Raw genomic sequence first — 20,824 nt, forward strand, 5'->3', positions numbered from 1 at the left:
TACCTCAAAGGATTGAGTCAGACAGGTGTAGCCACTTCACCAGTGAAGTAATGACAAAGATGTGGGAGATAATGGGGGTCAAACGGAAGTTGCATATTGCTTACCGGCCAGCTTCTTCTGGGGCAGTAGAGAGATATAACCGAACCATTGTGAGCATATTAAGGAAGTTTGTGGCAGATTCTGGGCCAAGTTGGGATATCCGATTACCTCTGGTCCTAATGGCCATCAGATCTATCCCTTCATCTGCAACCAAAATGTCACCACTTGAGTTGATAACGGGGCGCAAGATGGTGCTTCCTCAGCATTTGCTCTACAGGACCCAAGAGCAGACCCTAATAAATGCCTCCACAACTCATGAGTATGTGGAGAATTTAAGGAAACACCTTCAACATGCTTTTGCTTATGCTCAGCGGAATCTAGAAAGATCAGCTGATAGCATGAAGACCCACTATGACCTGAAGACTTCCAGGAAGGAATATCAGGTGGGGGACCGGGTCTATCTATACAATTTCCAAAGGAACCAGGCCAAACAGCGAAAATTTTTGCCTACATGGAAGGGACCCTTTGAGATTATATACAAAATCTCCCCTGTGGCCTACAAGATCCGCATCCCCAAAGGCGGTTTGGCAGAGGGGGAAGACAAGTGGGTCCACATTAACCAGTTGAAGTGTTGCCATCCCAGGCACACTCTGCAACAACTGGAGGAATCCTCTGGAATCCTAGAGGGTACTGTCTCAGATTAATTCAGTTCTAACTTAAAATATCCTACATATCGCCTATCAAATTCTGAGTTTCTCAATGTGGCTGTTTTCGTTTTTGAATGCAAAAAGAAATGTGCATGTTCATATGTTTTGATTATAAATTTATATGCCACCCCACTATATCAATGGTGGGGGAAAAATGTCTATGAATAGGTATTGCCGCTCTTCCTTTGTCGTCCTAGGGGAAAGAAAACCTGGAGACGGGCCAAGGAGGACGATCCGGAGACCGGGAGCAGAGACGCAAGGGGCCCAGTGTACCGCCCAATACTCCCATCAGGACCGGGGAGGAGAACCGATCGATCCGACCGGATGGAGGAAAAGATGCTGAACTGTGCCATCTATTGGAAGAAGATGAGGAAACATCCCCGGTCTTGCGAGTTCCATCAGTGAAACAGAATGGCCATCGCAAGAAGGGGGCTTGTGGGATGTTTTACCCATGCATCCGAGCCCTACCTCAAAAACTGTACAGTACTGACATGGAAAACATCATGATGGCCAGAGCTTCCCAGAAAATGCACAGGGAAATGCATGAAGAATAGGCTGCCACTCATTTTTGCCGATATTATGGGCACAGAAGGGCACTGCCTAAAACCACCATTGGACTACCCACACAGTAGTCTGAAACCATTGGGAATGGCAATGCTGATTGCCAAAAGCAACCTAGAATTGTGGGGAATTCATTTTCTTAAATCCCAAAAATGGGTGCATTACCAGTACTCACCACTATCAGAAAGCCGGCGTTTTAAAACAACACCAGACTTTTTTTTTGTGCAAAACTGAATAAATGAACCCAAAGCAGGCCAAAGAAAGACTTACTGAGAGGTGGATCCAATGTAAAGTTATATTCTGAAGTGACTTGAAGGTTTATAACAAGACTGGCTGAGTTGTGGATTTCAGCAGTTTAAGTAAATTTGGACTGAAAGACACTAAAAATCTAAATGTTTAAAAGAAATGAGTGACCTACTTTTGAGTGTCACATAGGTTGCAATTGTTTAAATGTCATAGTTTTAAACTTAGAATCAGCATTCTAGCTGCATATGTAAAAATGGTTAATTTTATTTGAATGCAGAAAACTGGGTAACTAAAAGTGACATTAGCTGGGGGCTGGCTTAAGGAACTGAATTCTGCCTACCAGCTACCCCCGACAGGAGATGAGACTTGCACAACAGCTGTGTTCCCAGGCCTAGCTGCCCTTTTGCTGCTCCCACCAAAAGGGATATGACACTTCTGTGATTGAATTACCTGGGCTCTGCAGGAAATTGAACAAAGTCCTGTCCTGACTCAGGCAAATGTTTTATTATGGGGGCCGTAAAAAGTGGCTTCCTCCTGGAAGGAAAGGGGAGGAGCACTGCCTGTGAGAGCAAGCTGGCTTGGCAGAACTGGAAAAACCAGAAATTCAACCTTGTGTTGGGGGGAAACCACACCCCTGTAGCCAGAATATGGTTTTAGAAAAAGATGAATAACTCATAGTACGGACTTGTCATAATTATTTAAATGATACCATAATTCTTGTGATTTTTCTGCCCACATTTTAAGAGGTTTTTAGAACCGGTGGTATGCTCTGGGGGCAAGCTAACAGTTAAGAGGGTATTACTTAAAATGTATGCATGTTAAAAATCGGACACTTCATCAATTAATGTCCATACTCCTTGCGCACATGTGTGTAAATTTGGGGTAATGTCCGATATTACGAAATCAGTTAAAAAGTGGAAATGTTGCCATTTCTGAATGCAAGCTCCCAGGAAGAGCAGATTTGGACAGGTTATACCTCCTGTGATATGTGATGGGTGCATGTAATTTTAAACAAATGTGTACCTGTGCAAATATGTCTTTTAGGTCAAAATATAGATTGTGTGTAATTTGACAGGGGTGAGTTCTCTGTATCATAAACAGACCTCATCATGATGACACTTCATTTCATTCCCCCAATCAAGGGGAAGAGGATGAAGTGGCCAATGACAAGTGGAGAGGGGTAGAGCCTGGTGATGCTGCACATACACCCATTTTCAAAACACATAAAAGCAGACAGTCAGGACAGATACGGAGATTCAATTCCATTTGCTGCGGAGCATGCTGCCGGACTATACAACATCCAGAGATCCAGACTTCAAATCCATCAATCTCCAGAATCCAGAGAGGCTAGACCAGCAGAGCAGAGCTGACCCAGACCGCTGTTAGCAGAACCAGAGAGCTGACCCTGATCACTGTGAAGAGACCCAGACCAGACCGGAGTCCAGTCCAAAACCTGACCAGATCCGTGGCGAGGCCTAATTCAAAAATATATTGTGAGTACCTAGCAGAACTGTGCAGAACCAATCTCTCAGTTAAAATAATATAATTCAATCTATTTTAATCTAAGTAGAACTGCCTAAAAGCTGTCACCTGTCATTTTCTAGCTGCTAGCTGTCACTTGTCACTTTGAACTTTTAAAATTTCAAATCTGAAAAACGACCTTTACCATATCGCTCATATCTCTGAGACCGTTTGTCTTAGAGACTTGCAGTAACTTTCCTCTGAAAGCTGGGAATCGTGGCTTTTCTACGAACCTAGAACCGCATTCCTACCCCCGATACTTTTGCCGCAATCGCAAATTTCTCCACGTGTGAAAACAGCAGTTCTTGCTTTCCTTGCTAAAAATTTGTTTGCCTCTTAAGAACCATCCCTGAATCATTGCCAGAGTGAGCCTGGACTAATATTAACTTGATACCACTCACCCTGAACCTCAAGAGGGAATTCAAAGCATTTTAGCATATTTTTCACTTCATTGCCAGCACATGTAAAAGCATTTTGGGCCTGTGTTTCAAATTTCTGCAGTCTAAGCTTGCTGGGGTGAACTGAACTACATTTGATTGCATGTCTGAGAACTGTGTGCTTTCCTTCCATTTCCTTGCCTTGCATAAAGGGGGGAGGGGATTGCCACAGAAAAGTGATTACATTGTTTTGTTGAAATCATATTGAGTATTTTCTGTATTGCATTTTCATTCAACATTACATCCATCTGAGCTTTATAAAGCATTCTCTACCACATTATTCTTCTGTCCCTATTTACCAGTGTGCTACCTTATCCATTTCATGTCAACTCCTTAGTGATTATAAAGAAGTGTGCTTGTGCCAGATTCTCCGTTGTTAATCTTTATCATATCAGATTAAGTGTGATATTCAATTATTAAGTTATTATAAAGCGTGATATATATATATATATATATTGTTTAAATTATCAAATAAACCTTTAAACTTGCAAAACAGAACTACTTCTTGGCTCAGTGGGGTCAGGGGGATTCCAAGAGAGGGGTGTTATATAGGTGTAGTCATCCAGAACGCATGAACTGGACATAAAGATATATCAATAAGGGTTTTGATTTACTATCCCAGACTAGGCATTGACTTAGCTGTAGTGTTGAATTGAATCCTCTTATAGGGGAGGTATAGCTCTGCTTTCCACTTGCCAAGCATTTACTCTCCCTTTCTCTCAGCCATTGTTCTTATTGTGCTGGTCCCCTCCTCCTGGTTGGGAAACGGGGGGGTCCATTTAACCGGGAAACATGGGAGTCCATTTGACTGGGACACCACTTTTTCAGTCCTGATTTCCAAAGTCAAGTTAAAGACCAGGAAAGTGATGCTCTGCTAATGTGGACTTTTAAGAGAACACCTAGAAGCCTTCCCCTTCTCCTCTGAGTCGCTTTCTTCTTTATCTCGCCCGTCGCCCCCTGTTCTGTGCCCCCTACCATCAAAACCCAGTCTGTCACGTACGCCTCCCCTTCTCCAACCCCTTAGAGGCATTTGTATGAGCTGTTCCAGGGATTAAATTAGGTAGAAGCAAAAGAGATAAGCAAGGGTAATACTGGAGACAAATAGAGGTTATATTGTGACAAATGAAGAAAATACAATGGGTTGAAATATGTCCTTATCCAGGTTCCAGGCCTTTGTGTCCAAAATCACAGTGCAGGGTGTTATACCCTGGCGCGCCCCACAGTGTGGTCTTTTAGGCTGCTCATGGTGGACAGAGTGTTGTGCCAGCGCAAATCGCCACAAAAGAGGCTCACACTTGTTGGCCTGTTGGAGCTTTCCGGCAAGTGCGCAGAAGCTCTCTTCATTTCATTACTGCGTGATGTGATCTTCTATGTCTGCGTATGTGTACATGTTAGCACGGGCTATCACGTCGGACATGACAGCAGGTTTGCAGTTCTGTTCTCCCTCCTTCACCACATCCTTCCCCACTAAAATGGAGTTCCTATTTACACTGAGCCAGATTTGTTCCCTTTTGGCTCAAGCTGTCTATCACTTCAATATCAAGTCTTTGAATTTGCCTGGCATCTTCCTCTGCATGTGCATATGGCCCCTTGGCGGAGGAGGCCTCAGCCTGGTGGGATCACTTTCCTCTCAGAAGGCCAGGATGACAGGAATTGAGGCTGCCAACCATTCCTTCAACACTGGGATCTGTTCTCCAGTTTCAGGAGCATGTTCTGCTTCTACGGTAATGCTGATGCAGCTTTCAGTCTCAGCCATGTCCTCCTTTGGCAGCCCTTTTAGTATTATAAAGAGAGCAGAATTTCAAGTTATTGTAGATGATCCTTCCTGCTCCATGATAATGGTGCCTCACCAGATGATCACAGTGACTGGGTTGGACTCAAAAGGCATTTTGAATTTCCCATGTGCTCACTGACTCTTCAGTAGAACTATGTTGCTATCTGTACAGTCAGAGCAGCAGCTCTTCTCTACCGGCTTCCCTCTTTGTCGCATTTCAAACGATGCCTGGCTACTCTCTCTACATCATATTCTAGTTTGCTTAAGGCCATTGACCCAGAAGAAATGTGTTTATTATGCTAAGCATGTGTTAACTCACCGGGAGCGATCCAAAACCAGCGCTAATGTGCTTCCAGGTTTTCCCCTCTTTGCGCGGAGAGAATTGGTGCTGAAGTTGGCAACTGACCTATAGCTTTGTAGGGTATACAGGTTTCTAGTGCAGATTTGAGAGTCTGTTCTGGGCCTGGAAACCACCACCCTTTACTGATGCAAGTTTTGGTCTTGCTCACGTAACGGTGTCCCACATGTACCAACTGTATTACTCTTTGTATGAGTGCTGAGGTATGACAGTTCTTCAGTCTCTCGTCAAAGTACAACAGTTGTTCCGGACAGTTTATTACTTATCATAGTTAAGCTGTGGGGTGTAATGAAATGAACAGTCCTAAAGGAACCACTGAAGAAAATGACCTGCCAGCATTTGTAACAAAACCCTTCACACTGAAAATGAGACAATTAAGGCAGACTGTGGGGTTTCTGCAAGTAACACAAGGAAGGGCCATGTGAAAAAGGCCTACCTCGCACTTCAAAAGGAAAAGCAGCACTTCAATTCAGAAAGGTAGAATACATTCAAAGGTCCCTTTCACAAGGAAAGCAGGATTTTTAAACACTGACACCAAAACAGCTTTGCATGTGTGTTTGCAGTTTAAAGGAAGACATGAGAATAATGTACCCCCTACTAACATAAAGATGACAGGGAAAAGACATGGCACGTGTTGACAAAAAGTAATGTATATTATGCTTCAAAAATACTGGCGGTAATACTTTGAAAAGAAAAGCTCACTTTGTTTCCATGAAAAAGTTCCAGTAGGTCTGAGGCAGACCCTTTGGGGCAAATGTCACAAAGGACTCCCCCAATCAATGAAAACCTGGCTTGCATCCTAGCTGTTTACAACTGCAATAAAGTGTGGCGGTTACGCATGTTGAAAACAAACTTTGCCCAGACTGGGAGTCTCTGAAAGCCCATTTCTGTGCAGGGCAGATGAGCTAGCCAGTGCATCACCGGAATTTAGGGGGAGGTGTGAAAACAGGGGCAGCAATTAAGGCTGAACTAGGAAAAAAAATACAGGAAAATAGAAGTTTTCCAGATCAAAATGGTGGTCTCCTTCAGATAAGAGGACAGGGTGCCAGATGTCTGCAGTGGGGGATCTCTGTGTTGCCAAGGCCTCCCAGGCATTTACTATCTGCAGCATATACTTCAAACAACAAAGAGACTAATAAAAAAAAACTCTTGTCACAGGCTAGCCCAGAGTGGCAAATGGCCTGGAGACCAGAGAGCTACAATTTGCTTAACATAAAGGTTTGCTATTATTTAAAAAACAATATGATAATTTAGGCATTTTTCTCAGCAACCATAAGTCGTACTATCTTCCTTCATTTTCATGTCATTTTTTTTAGATAATATCCAGGCAATTGTGTTGAAATACAATTCATCCACCTGCGACTTTGGGAATTGTAATGACCAGCTAAAAGGTGTTCTTGGCTGCACTAAACATGTTCCGAATTTGAGAGTGGGTGAATTGGTGGAGGGTAAACTTAGGAATGTGGGGAGTAAATTGCATGTTCCTAACAGTTATGCTTTTTGTAAAAATAGCTGAAAATTAAATGCAAAATAACGTGGACCAGGCTGTCATTTTATTTAATTCCCCATGATTAGCTGAACTAAAATATATTAAGTTGTGCAGAATATGCATGGGAAGACTTACATGATTTCCTATGCATATTAAACAAAAACAAAACAAACATAGATATACTAACACCTGGAGATCTTTGCTCTCTAGATCCTGTTAATGTTTCAAGATATTTCCCTTATCGCTTCATTGCTATGCTACACTTTATTTGTAATAAAACTGTTCCTCCCCTCGGAGAAGTGCAACACTTCTTTTGGAGAATAGAATACCAAGCCAGAGGAGCACAAATATCCACATGCTTTTATGGATTAAAGATGCTCCTAAATTTGGTCAAGACAGTGATGCCACTGTTTTACAGTTTATTGAAAAATATGTCACTTGTGAAATTCCATCAGAAGCCACAAATAGTGATCTTCATGCACAAATTTTACAATTTCAAAGACACAAATGTGGCAAATATTGTCGTCGCAAATACAAAAACAAAGGGAAATACTAGACCAAATGCTGCTTTGGTTTCCCTAGACCGGTTACAAATACATGTCAAGTGGACAACCTCATGTCTTCAGTTAGACATAGTGTTAAAGGTAAGTCACCTAAAAATACATATTACATAAAAAGAACAGAATAAGAGAAATATATCAATGATTACAATGCAATCATTGCCCACTTATGGAATGCAAACATAGATGTGCAGTACATTGCAGACAATTCCACTGCAGTTGCACGATATGTTACAGCATAATCTTTTTCCAAAGCAGAAAAAACAGAGCTCCAAGACTTCTGGAATGACCTGTCATCAGATAAAACAGTGTCTCAGAAATTATACAGCTTGGGCATAAAAATGCTCTCCCATAGAGAATGTGGATCCTATGAAGCAGCAGATCGTTTAACTGGTACTGCATTGTATGGTAAATCTGAAAATATAGTATGGCTAAGTCTTGGTCCTGCTAAATCTAGAAAAAGAGTTCTAAAATCATACGAAGATATAGAAACAATAGCCAAACATGATCATGATCCCAACAGCCAAGACATTTTAAAAAACAATTTATTGGACACATACTACCCAAACAGAAGTAATACTTTGGAAACCATGTGTCTATACCACATAGCCCAAAACTTCACATACAAAAATAATATAAAACCAGATGAAAATAAAGGTAGATACAGAGTGACAAATTGTGAAGGCAGCTTAGTGAAACTTACCAAATGAAGCTTAATTAATCATATCAAATTGTCATTAAAAACTCCTCAACATAAATAACTACATTACATGTCCCTGCTACAACTTTTTAAACCATGGAGAAAAGAAAAACAGTTACTAGATATCTATGACTCCTATGAAGACGCTTTCAAAGCAAATGAAAGCACTATAACCAATGTAAACTTTACACAGTACAAAACAATGTTGCACAATGAACAGCAACACAAAGAAGAACTCCAGGCCCAACTAGGTAAAGACAATCCTGACAGTAGTCAATCTTCTATAACAGGAAGCCAAGAACCACTGGGACAGCCACTAATAGCAAATGAGGCAGAATTAGCCATGACAGAAGTAGAAAACACCATGTGTCACTATGAAGAAGATACAGAAGACTTAAATGTACTGCAATCAAAACTGAACACTGAGCAGCGTAGCATTTTTCAAGAAGTAACAAATTAAATTGCACATGGTGTACAACATGAAAATAAAGAATGTACCTGCCAAAATTACAAACCTGTACTACTATACGTCAGTGGTCAAGCTGGTTCAGGCAAAACATTCTTAATCAAAATCATCAGCAAGTTCCTTCAACAATTGACAAAAAACAAACTGTCAGCTGTTGTAACTGCCCCCACAGGTTTAGCTTCCTACAATGTAGGCGATGTCACTTAACACCCATTAATTCTTCCAGTTGAACACCAAAACAAATGAGAATATTACAAACTTTCTGCAGAAGCTGCAATGGAACTACGCAGAGTGTTAAAACAAATGAAAATGCTACTAATAGATGAGGTGAGCATGGTCTCCAACCTAATGTGGCCTTGATTCACCTCAGATTACAAGAAGTACTCAAAACAAACTACAAAGAGCTCTTTGGAGGAAAACACATTATTGTTTTCGAAGATCTTCTTCAATTGACACCAGTGAAAGGTGAACCTATTTTTAAAACCTTACGACACAAACTCTGCCATAAAACTGTTGGCAGCATAGGAAATGTCAACCTTTGGCAACATTTCCAATACAGAGAATTAACAGAAAAAAACATGGGCCAGTCTGCAGACCTCACATACGCCAACGTTTTAAAAAGTATTAGAGTTGGTGTACTACCTCAAGAAGCACAATCAATATTAAAAATCCGGCACATCCATGCACTGTATGGCCATAATTCATGTGCTACTGATGTCATGGAAAAATTAGCACACAAAAATGTCACTTGTATGTCCTTGATGCCAACTCTTGCAAGCTGTTCAAAATTCAATGAAACAATGTTGAAAAAAGAAATGCAACCAATTTTGAAATTTGCTCCACAGACAAACTGGACGTACATGGTATGACACTACCGATTTGTCTACAAGCCACAACAAGACTAAATACCTTAGAAAACTCTATCTCCAACACAGCTGGTTTGGAGAAAATATTAAAATTATCTTTAAACTGTAGAGTAATGCTTAAACGTAACCTTGACGTGGAGCAAGGACTAGTTAATGGAGCACTTGGTACAGTTGTTGGCTTTCAAACATACCCACGTGACAACAACATCCAGTTTGTCAATATTCTCTTTGACAAACTATCAGAAGTAAAAAAGATAGGACGCTCAACAGCTCGATTCCTTCTTTTCAAAGACATGTATGTACGCAGAGAGCAATTTTCTCTAACTCTAGCATATGCAGTCACCATTCACAAATCACAAGGTCTTACCCTACATAAAGCATTCATTGATATTGGGAACACAGTCTTTAAAGAAGGCATGAGCTACGTAGCACTATCACGCTTACGTACACTTGACGGTCTATTTCTAATCATCTTTGATGCAAGTAAAGAAAACGCTGATATTCCTTGCATTTTAGAATACAATAGATTATGTTCACTGTACACCCCCATCTAAAAACCTATCCTGTTCCACAAAAAATGAAACGTAAAAGAAAACTACTTCAAACAGAAATGCAACAGGATCTCACTGCAAATACTCCAAGGAGAGTAAAAGAAGCTAATACTTCATAAATTACTACAACCAAAGAAGAATCTACTACTCAAAGTAACTGAGGTACTTCTTCAAAGAAGCAACACACACTCCGAAGAAATGACTTGGACACAGAACTATCTGGTCCATTCAAATTTTTAAATATAACTGGTGTAAATTGCTACGCAAATGTAGCAATAAATATTCTATTCCAATTGCCACCAATTGTTGACAACATTTACCTACACAATACAGACCAATTGTATTTGCAAATGTTAGTCCTTCATGGAAATGCAAGCAACAATCTTGACAACACATACAGCGTTCATGGAATAAGACAAGAATTGGATTACTGTGCTGAAATGGTGAAATTCACTATAAACTCACAAGAAGATCTACAAGTACTGGAAAACAAAAACATACCTATAAATGAAATCGTCTAGATTTCATACATGTGGAAACATACATGCACACTCTGCAACAATGTGGCACATGAACAAATCCCTAATGAACGCTTTGTGTATGTATCCATACCTAACTGTGAATCTGCTCTATTTCAGCAACTTGTACAAAATGCAAACCATGGCAGATTATGTACTACCTGCAATTCAGATAATCACTCCACCTTACAAATACAAACACATAGTAAATACGTAATACTAATGCTTCTATGTTACAATGCAGATGGTACCAAAAACAACTGCAAGCTGACTGGATTCACACATGGTTAAGTATCACTTGGTAAGAAAACCTTCACAACAATAGGTATAATCCACCACAGAGGAGCCACAACCAATGCAGGTCACTACACTGCATATAAAAAAAATAATTGTGGATGGTTCGAATGTAATGATAGTACCATTACTCTAAAGCAGAGATTACCAGCACATCTTACAAATGCTTATTTAATATTCTTAAAACCAAAATTTAATAACTAATCTGTGCATAAAACTTAATGAAACTTCAATTAGAAAACTATAAACAGTTAGAATACGCCAACAGGTATCTAACTGCCCCAAGATTTTGCAACAACCAAACAAATAAATCAATATTACTAAAATATAACAAGAAATAAACAGTTAGAATACGCCAACAGGTATCTAACCGCCCCAAAAATCTGCAACAAGCCAACAGATAGATGAGCAACTTGAGAATATAAATAAAAAACTATAACCAGTTAGACTTCGCCAACAGCTATCCAACAATCTGCAACAAGCCAACAGATAGAACATTAGCCAGAAACAACAAGTAAACACTGAAATCCAACATGGATTTGTTTTCTCACAGACCCAATGATTTAAGAAACAAACACAGAAACTGAGCAAATTGCATAGTACACTGGTTTGTGAACTACTAAATATGAGGGTCGAAATAAAGCAGAAATGTCTGTTATGCGATGCAATAAGTCTTTATAAACTACCCACACTAACATGATCTTTTCTTTTATCACAGAAATTGAAAAAGAATATCTGCTCCAGTTACCCAAGTCATAAAAAAATATATCCAATGACAAAAAATCAAACAGTAAGTATATTATAATACAACTCACAAATACTGCTCCATAACACAACCATTGAAGCAAACATCTAACCATACACAACAACACAAAATGTTTACTTCCATGGATATGTTATACTGCAGTGCTTGTTACCAAACTCTACAATCCTAATTACATGACGTAGCCAAAACTTCACAGGCAAACTATACAAAGCAAACAATATAAAACTGTAGATTTGCGAATATTTGATAGATGATTGATTCTATGGGTGTGATATGCTGCGGTGGTTGTGGCCAGGGCCTAGTCTTGGATGCATGGCCAAACAAACATTTTAACTGTGCTATCTGTACTACTGCATTTTTTATGTCTGCGGACATGACAAACACATCAGGGGCGCCTGCCACCTAAACAAATACAGCATTCGACCCATCTCTTACTCCCCCACCCTCCCCAAGCACTCCTACACACCAACACACACCCAAAGTTGTATTTCTCCCCCGTTCATCGCCATGCTGTCCATGGATATGCACGGATCCAAGATGGCGGGCGCATCAAAACAATGTGACGCACCTCACGCTTCATTCCAGCCAATCAGTGACACTTCACGTGTCCGTGGACATGACGCAAGCCGATTAGCCAATGGGTGTCCTGTCAGCGTAGCAAACAGGGAAGTGTGTCCATGCGGCGGACATAGATATCATTCATTTTTTGAGACCCACTTTTTGGTCATTTTAAAAAGAAACTACTGGACGGATTTTCACCAAATGTACAAAAGGATGCTTTCGGGACCAAGCCGCTGCTCCTGCCGCAAATTTGGTGAAAATCCATTCAGCGGTTTGGGCTGTAGGCGTGAGCAAAGTTTTTTTCCCATTCAGTCTATGGAAAAAAAGACATTTTGGGACCCCCCTATACCTTTGCCCCCCCTGAACCAAACCTCACCAAACTTTGAAAATAAATTCAAAGTGGGCCATATACCTTTTTTGCAACATTTGGTGAGGATTCGTCCAGGGAGAGCGACGTTATAAGCCACCCAAAAAGTGCTCTTCCTATGGGATTAGCAACTTAACCATAACTACACGGCCATTACCGTGTAATATACATATATATATATATATTATATATATATATATATATGTATATTACATATATATTATATTACATTCATTTATATATATATATATATATATTCAGTGAAAAAACTTTGTTAAAGGGACGTTATGGTTCCAAGTAAAACCAAAAAACCCCTGAAATTCGCCAGTTATGGTAAGCTAGGCAACCATAACTCGCGCCACCATCGTGCACTGCTAAGACTAACACCCATGACATCAAAGATGACATCGCAAATGTGGTGAATTTCAGGGGTTTTTCGGTTTTACTTGGAACCATAGCGTCCCTTTAACAAAGTTTTTTCACTGAATTTCATAGGTTTTTAGTAGCGCAACTTAACCATAACGTCCCATTAACAAAGCTTTTTCACTGATTTTCATAGGTTTTTAGTAGCACAATTTAATAATAATAACTCTGATTTTATGTACATGTAAAATTGAACATACTGAAGCTCCTCTACTGAGTTTGATGTCCGTGAACTCTTTTAATGTCCGCGGGCATGTTCGGACAAACACACCACTACCCAAAAACTCTGGGGGGGGTATGTTCAATTGTTATATCATAACATATGAACATTTTACAAATTCACAAACCAGCACACATACACATTATATGTAGTAATACATAAGAAGTGTAACCCATGTATGTAACGCACTAACCATTCATTTAAATACAATATGTTCTAAAATGGAATATACCAAAAGGAGAAAGATAGGCTTCCAACATTATTACCTCACAGACACTGCACAACCAAGAACAATAGCAGATCTACAGACCACTCAGAACATACCTTACCTGAAATAGTAAGTGTACTGCATTTTACTCATATATTTATACACTTTCTGTATTAGATCCCAAAAAATATTATGTTTTTTTTTTCTCACAGAAATGTCTAGTACTCTGGAGTGGCTGGGGGAGCATTTCCCACATGAGGAAATGTCAGAAGATAGTGAATCTAATGGTAGACACTTTACAATATAAACCATTTAATTATTATTATTTTATATACATTTAACATATATATATTTTTTTTGTACAGAGCATACCAAAATAGAAAGTACTACAGAAAAAGCTGTTATGGATAAGACTCTTCACAGCATACAAGAAAAAATGGATCTATTGTTAGCTAATTTTAATAATTTAAAAACCTTTGTGGAAGATCATTTTAAACAAAAAACCACGTACCATTGTCCCACATGTGCCTATCCCCCCTCACCATATCCCAGTCAATTATCCCCAAACTCCCTCCATGAATCAAAACGTTTTGATGAGACTTCCATCCCTTCTTCACCTCACACAAATCCTGTTGAAACCCCTAATTCTCCTGTTTTTGTTTCAGTTTCTGCCTCACCTTCTCTGTCATAAATTAATCATACATGTTAAATAAAGTTAGATTTTTATATTGTGTTCTAATTCATTTCATGTTTAAAAAAAAAGAAGCAATTTAGGTGTCCGCGGACAGCGCGGGTGTCCGGAATGTCCATAAAGAAACGAAAATGGAGGTATCCTGAAGAACACTATACCTGTCCGTACTGTTCGCTAGCAAGTTGAAACTGTTCTAAGAACACATGCAGTGTCCTGAAATGTTCGTAAATAAACAAAATAGGGGTGTCCTTAGAACAGTTTGCCTGTCCGTTTTGTTCGTAGATAAGTTGATAGTGTTCTAAGAACACATGCGGTGTCCTGAAATGTTCGTAAATAAAAAAAAGAGGTGTCCTTAGAACAGTATGCCTGTCCGTTTTGTTCGTAGATAAGTTGATAGTGTTCTAAGAACACTCGCGGTGTCCTGAAATGTTCGTAAATAAACAAAATGGGGGTGTCCTGAGGATGCTGTCTGTATTGTTCGCTAGCAAGTTGAAAGTGTTCTAAGAACACTCGCGGTGTCCTGAAATGTTCGTAAATAAACAACATGGGGGTGTCCTGAGGACGCTGTCTGTATTGTTCGCTGGTAAGTTGAAAGTGTTCTAAGAACACTTGCTGTGTCCTGAAATGTTTGTAAATAAACAAAATAGGGGTGTCCTGAGAACGGTATGCCTGTCCGTTTTGTTCGTAGGCAGGTTGAAACTGTTCTAAGAACACATCATGTGCCCTATAATGTTCGTAAATAAACGAAATAGGGGTGTCCTTAGAACACTATACCTCTCCGTAATATTTGCATGCAAGTTGAAACTGTTCTAAGAACACACGCAGTGTCCTGAAATGTTAGTAAATAAACAAAATAGGGATGTCCTGAAGACACTATGCCCGTCCGTATTGTTCGCAACCAAGTTGAAACTGTTCTAAGAACACATGTGGTGTCCTCAAATGTGCGTAAATAAACAAAATGGAGGTGTCCTGAGAACCCTATGTCTGTCTGTATTGTTCGCAAGCAAGTTGAAACTGTTCTAAGAACAAACGCTTGTCTGTAACTGTTCATTTGACGTGTGACGCACTTTTAATTACTTCAGGACCCGAACAGTGTCCGTAGAACATCAACGTGCATGCGCAAACCAATGTCAATGCATTTGGTGTCCTGCGGACAGCCGCTCCCTTCGCGGACATGTTCGCGAAGCGATCATGTGACTGCCCCCACGCTGATTGTGTGTTCTGAATGTGGACACTGTTCATGTCCCCGAACAATTTCAAAGTACATTTTCAAGTAATCCACAATATTTTTCAATAAAAACTCACCATAGCACAAGTCCCACATACTAATCCTGAGTTTATACATACTTTTTGAAACTTTTTGAACCTTTTTTTGTGTTGGATCTGTCCGTGGACAGCGCGCATGTCCGCGAACCGCATACAAGCACCCCTATAAAAGACCACGCCCTAGAGCTTTTTCTCATTGTGTTTCTGGCTATTCAACAGAGCACAGTGAATTTTACTGCCACCTGCAGATTTCCATCTTGAACCTGATGGCATCCATGGCTGCACTGCTGCCACCTGGTGCTGCATCTGCCTCAGCACCACCCCCACCCCCTCCACCACCACCACCTCCCCAAGGGCCTGAAGAGGGGAACAGGAGTGAGGATGCAGAGGAAGAAGAAGAGGATGACGAGGATGAGGTAGTTGAACTCCCTACTACCCGCACTCAGCGTGTGTCTTTGGTGTGGCGGTTATTTACCATTCGTGGGAATGGTCCTAAGGCTCGTGCAAACCAAGTCACCTGCAATGAGTGCAAAATGGTACTCAGTCGCGGGAGGCTTGGTTCTTACAGCTTTGGGACCACTACCACGAAGCGACACCTAAGGTCATTTCACACTGGGGCCAAGGTTGTACCTTGCGAGGAGCGTAGCAGGTTGACTTCCTCTACTTCATCCTCCGTTTCTGATCCTGTCACCACAAGGAACACTCCTATGGGTCAGCGTATTCCTCAAGCTGCCTCACAGGCCATACACAATGCTGATGACCCTTACCTTTCGAGGGTCACAGTTGTGTGTATGTACTGCAAGGCAGTACTCTGCAGGGGGGAGCGACTTTGAAGTGCTTTTGAGGCTATCGTCTCAGAGCACGAGAAGATCTGCTCACTACCTAAATAAAACCCACTCTACATCTTCCTATCTCTGTGGTTGGTGTCCCCCCTTTCCCATCCTTTCCCCTCCTCCCCTAGTGTGTCTTGTATAAAAAACAAAAAAAAATATAAAACAACAAAAATAAAAAAAAAATAAGGCTCTTTTCAGAGCCGCCTTTCACAGTTAAAAAATAGAAGTGAAAATAAATGAAGCAGGGCCCTGTGTATTTTTTAGAAGTCCGCGAACAGTCCGCGGACATCTAAAATTTTGGGGTTTTGCCCTATCATAACCATTGCAATTTTCTCTGGGAGGAAGTGGTGGCTCAGAAAAGAGCCTTTTGGTGGTGTTTGTGGTTGAAAAATTATAAATACTCAACACCTACTACAAAATGGATGCTGTAATTCTAAAAAAGGTCGTAATGCATTTTGTATGTATTTCTCAGAAAAATCTGACTGCCAGCATAAGTTAGATGGACTCCATCTCTGCGAACAATGTATGTACTACGAAACATAATATTTTCATTGTGAAAAGAGGACATGCCAAAATCTCTTAGAAAGGCACAAACAACCTTATTGACATTGCGCCTTGCTTTCTCCATTTGTGGACCAAATGAAGAAGAACGAAGCCACATTTGTCTCTGCGCAATCCGTGAAAAAATTACTTGAGAATTTGGAAACATGTCCATAACCTTCCCAAGTCCTTCTTTCATTGCAAATTGCAAAGAAATTCCAGACACATGTCCTAAACTGTTCCCTCCACAATGAATTATAATTATATCTGGATGTTGCTCTGTCTCCAAAGTAGCACAGAGAGGTAGCAAGTCCAACCACTTCATTCCACGTACTCCATGCCAGTGTACTTCCACATGTGGGAATCCAAGATCTACAGCTACTCCACAGCTTTCTGCATGCACCTTCAACCAATGTATCCACGAGTCTCCAAAAATCCAAACAATCTGTTTTCTGAAACACACAGCCATAACTATCTGTTCTTATCTCAGCAAAAAGAGTATCTGAGAAACTCTCTCCTGGCACAACACACCCACGAAACATTCCTGACCAATCCCTTTCTATGCTCATTCTAATTTGCATGGGTTCCCAACCCAAAAATTCCGGATGTAACACCCGATGTCCACGACCTACCGCCATGTCTGCGGACATATCATAACATGGACAGCCCTTCTACCATTTCCACTTCACTCTCTGTGCCATTCCCTCATTGGATGTAGCTAAGAAGTCACATGACCATCTACCAATCACATAGAAGACCTCTACATCTAACTGCATCATCATAGATCAGCACTGCAAATGTACTGTGAAACTCTCTGAGTACAAGTGTCATTTCATTGGAAAGCACCTTCTACAAGAAATACTGTACAAGTCTCCAAGATTTCTACTTGCAGCTCCATGCATATCCATATGCATGAACACAAACTACAGGTATGCATATTTTCTGTAAAGTACATGTACAATTCTTCTAGTTTCATATAAACAGATTAACTGACTTTTAGCTTGTATAATCTGTAAAATGAACTTACTGTCTTTTTTTCCATCTCCTAACATCAACTGTCACTTACAAACCTTTATACTATTTAATTTCTTTTCACGCACATATTCAAATGATGTTGAAGTAACATTTTTAAAATAAAATATATAGACTGCATATAGTCAAACAAAATTGCATGCACACACTATGTTCAAATATCAAACAACAATACTTGTAAAATAACATAAACATTTATTTATTTATTTACTTACTTATATTTATATAGCGCAAGCAGCCCATGACATTGAGGCACTATTACTTTCAAGAGCTTAGTTACAGGAATAGTGGTATTCAGTGGTACATTATGAATTTCACAAGGCATAGTAAAGATAGTTTGTTTGCTACAGTTAGTCATTGCAATACAGTTTATTCATTAAGAACATATGATATGTATTCAACTGGTGTGACGTATCTTATGTGAATAAGATCGTTTTAATGGTTTTGAGGAAGGCGCTGAGGATGTCAATTAAAACAATCAATGTCTAAATTAGAAACAGTGCTATATACAAACAAAATTACTAATTTGTTTCTTTTACAATTGCAGTGAAGATCATTCTCCTGAAAAGAAGCAGCCGAATTTGAAGTACAAAGAACAACTAAGAAGTAACCTGCTCATTTTAGAAAAAAAGTAAGTTGAATACCACCATCATATTTCTATTATTACTCAAACACACTGTAAGGTTAATTCATGCTATTTCTGTGCCTAAAAATAGATATTGTGCACCATTCTGTCCAAAAATCCCCATTTCTTAAACAGCGATTTACAGCCAGAATGGCCCACAAATTCCTATTTTTCGACACACAAATTACCCAACTCAGCCGCTAGAATTTTGATGTTATAGAACAAACAACTGTTTTAATTGTATAGCATTAGATTCACTATTTGTACTTCTCCACGGCATTAGCTTACTTTTATCTGTCATCTGAACCCCAGTTTAGTAACACATTAATTCAAGAATACCCATCCCTACTAGTTGTAGTTGCCCAATGCACAATAACACACCATTACATACATCTTTATCATCTTACTCAAACACTCATGCACACAGCACACATACATTGCAGAACACCCTAACCCATACCTTCTTTATTTTTTTCAACAGACCGTCAGTAGAAAGCAACACAGAAGTAGAGCAAATGAAAATAAAAGTGTCCACCATAAGCATCCATCTCTAGCAGTATTTGTAAAAAAAAAGTTGAAACAAAACAGCTAATACAGTCATTTAGTGAAACAAAAGAAGTTTCAAGTACAGAAACTTTGCCTCCTCTATCAAAATGTAAAACAAACCAGAAAACAATTAACAAAAAATCAGCTATCACTACAGATACAACTGCTTCTATAAATCTTGATATAGTGCAAAGCAAGCATACCAAGAAAAGTATTTTTGCCAAAATGTTCCATCCAGAGTCCTTCAAAATCTTATAAAAACAGGAGAGAAACCAGGTTCAACCCTTAAAACCTATCCTAGGAAATTAATCTTAGAAGCGTTGATAGACAGTGCAATTATTCTCAAAAGAAAGTTACTTATTTTAGTGTTAAACAAAATGAAACCACTAACAAAACGAATGACTAAATTACAAAAAAGACTTCTCAGTAAACGAAATGTCAACAGAAAGAACTTCTTAAATATCTGCGGAGGTGAATGGAGTCACAAGCACAGAACCATACTTTAATGAAGAAGCATACAAACAAAAGCAAACAAATACAATTGCCATACATAGCAGTGGTCGAGGTTATGAAAAAGTTAATAATACCATAATGGAACAAGAAGTACTGCTTACAAAAATATGCCCTGAAATCTTAGAATTACCTCTCCATTCAACTGAATCAGAACGTCTAGTGTACAAATGGCCATGCACGTCAATGTGTAACATTCCCAAAAATTGTTTCAAGTCTTTACGCCAATTCCTCAATCAATATGTGAAAGACAAAGACAAAATCCAAATTAAACTACTGCAAAATATGGATACCTGTCTAGTGCGCAAGTACACAGGACTACAAGGACATTCTGTTACGCTCACCTGGTGTCCACGGGGACGTCAATCTGAACTGGCCTGTTGTTACCTCTTCCAGCGACACATGGGGCGCCGAAATGATGGACTGGGCCAGACCACCCAGTTTAGCATTTTTTGCCCGTATGAATATTCTTCTGTAATGGAGAAAAGGGAATTAGCCACCTGCGGGGACTGGGCGCCAACCCCACCTTCCCCCACTCCTGCGATCTCTTCCCACAAATTACTTCCGAACTCTTGCTATGTTCTCACCTGATAGTTTGGAAAGATGAGCTCTCCATCCTGCCTCGAGCACAGGGGCGCGTAGATGACCAGTTGCTTCACTAGTGTGGGATGTTGGAGAGTTGCAGAACGGTATAGACTCCGTAAGGAAATAGTTTGAAAAAGAGTTCAAAAACGTCTGGCCTTCACTCTGTCCAAATTCCCTAAGTTGCCTTAATAGTTCTTGAGAAGAGTTCCAAGTGGCAACCAGTAAGATGCAGGTAAGTGTTTATTGATTCTGTTCAGTTTGATAATGAGGACCTGGTCTAACCTGTGACCCTTTCCTTTTGCAGGCGCTGAATCGGTGGAGGTTCCGGTGATTGCGGCCTCAGGCAGTAACCAGGTAAGTCTGTAGCGGAATTCGGTTTCCCCTACTTGCGCTTTTGTGTTGCTTTTGTTTCCCCTTTGGGGCCGGGGTACGGCGGAGAAGCTGTGGAGGCTGCGCCGACCCGAGATGAGGTAAGTACCCCCTGTGGTATCAGGTAAATCCTGGGGATTGCCTTTATTGTCTGGGAATGCCCCCTTGCTCACCTTATTGTCTTTATTTCCACAG

This window comes from Ambystoma mexicanum, chromosome 7p, assembly GCF_040938575.1.
Source record: "Ambystoma mexicanum isolate Mex_15411 chromosome 7p, UKY_AmexF1_1, whole genome shotgun sequence".
Lineage (NCBI taxonomy): Eukaryota > Metazoa > Chordata > Amphibia > Caudata > Ambystomatidae > Ambystoma > Ambystoma mexicanum.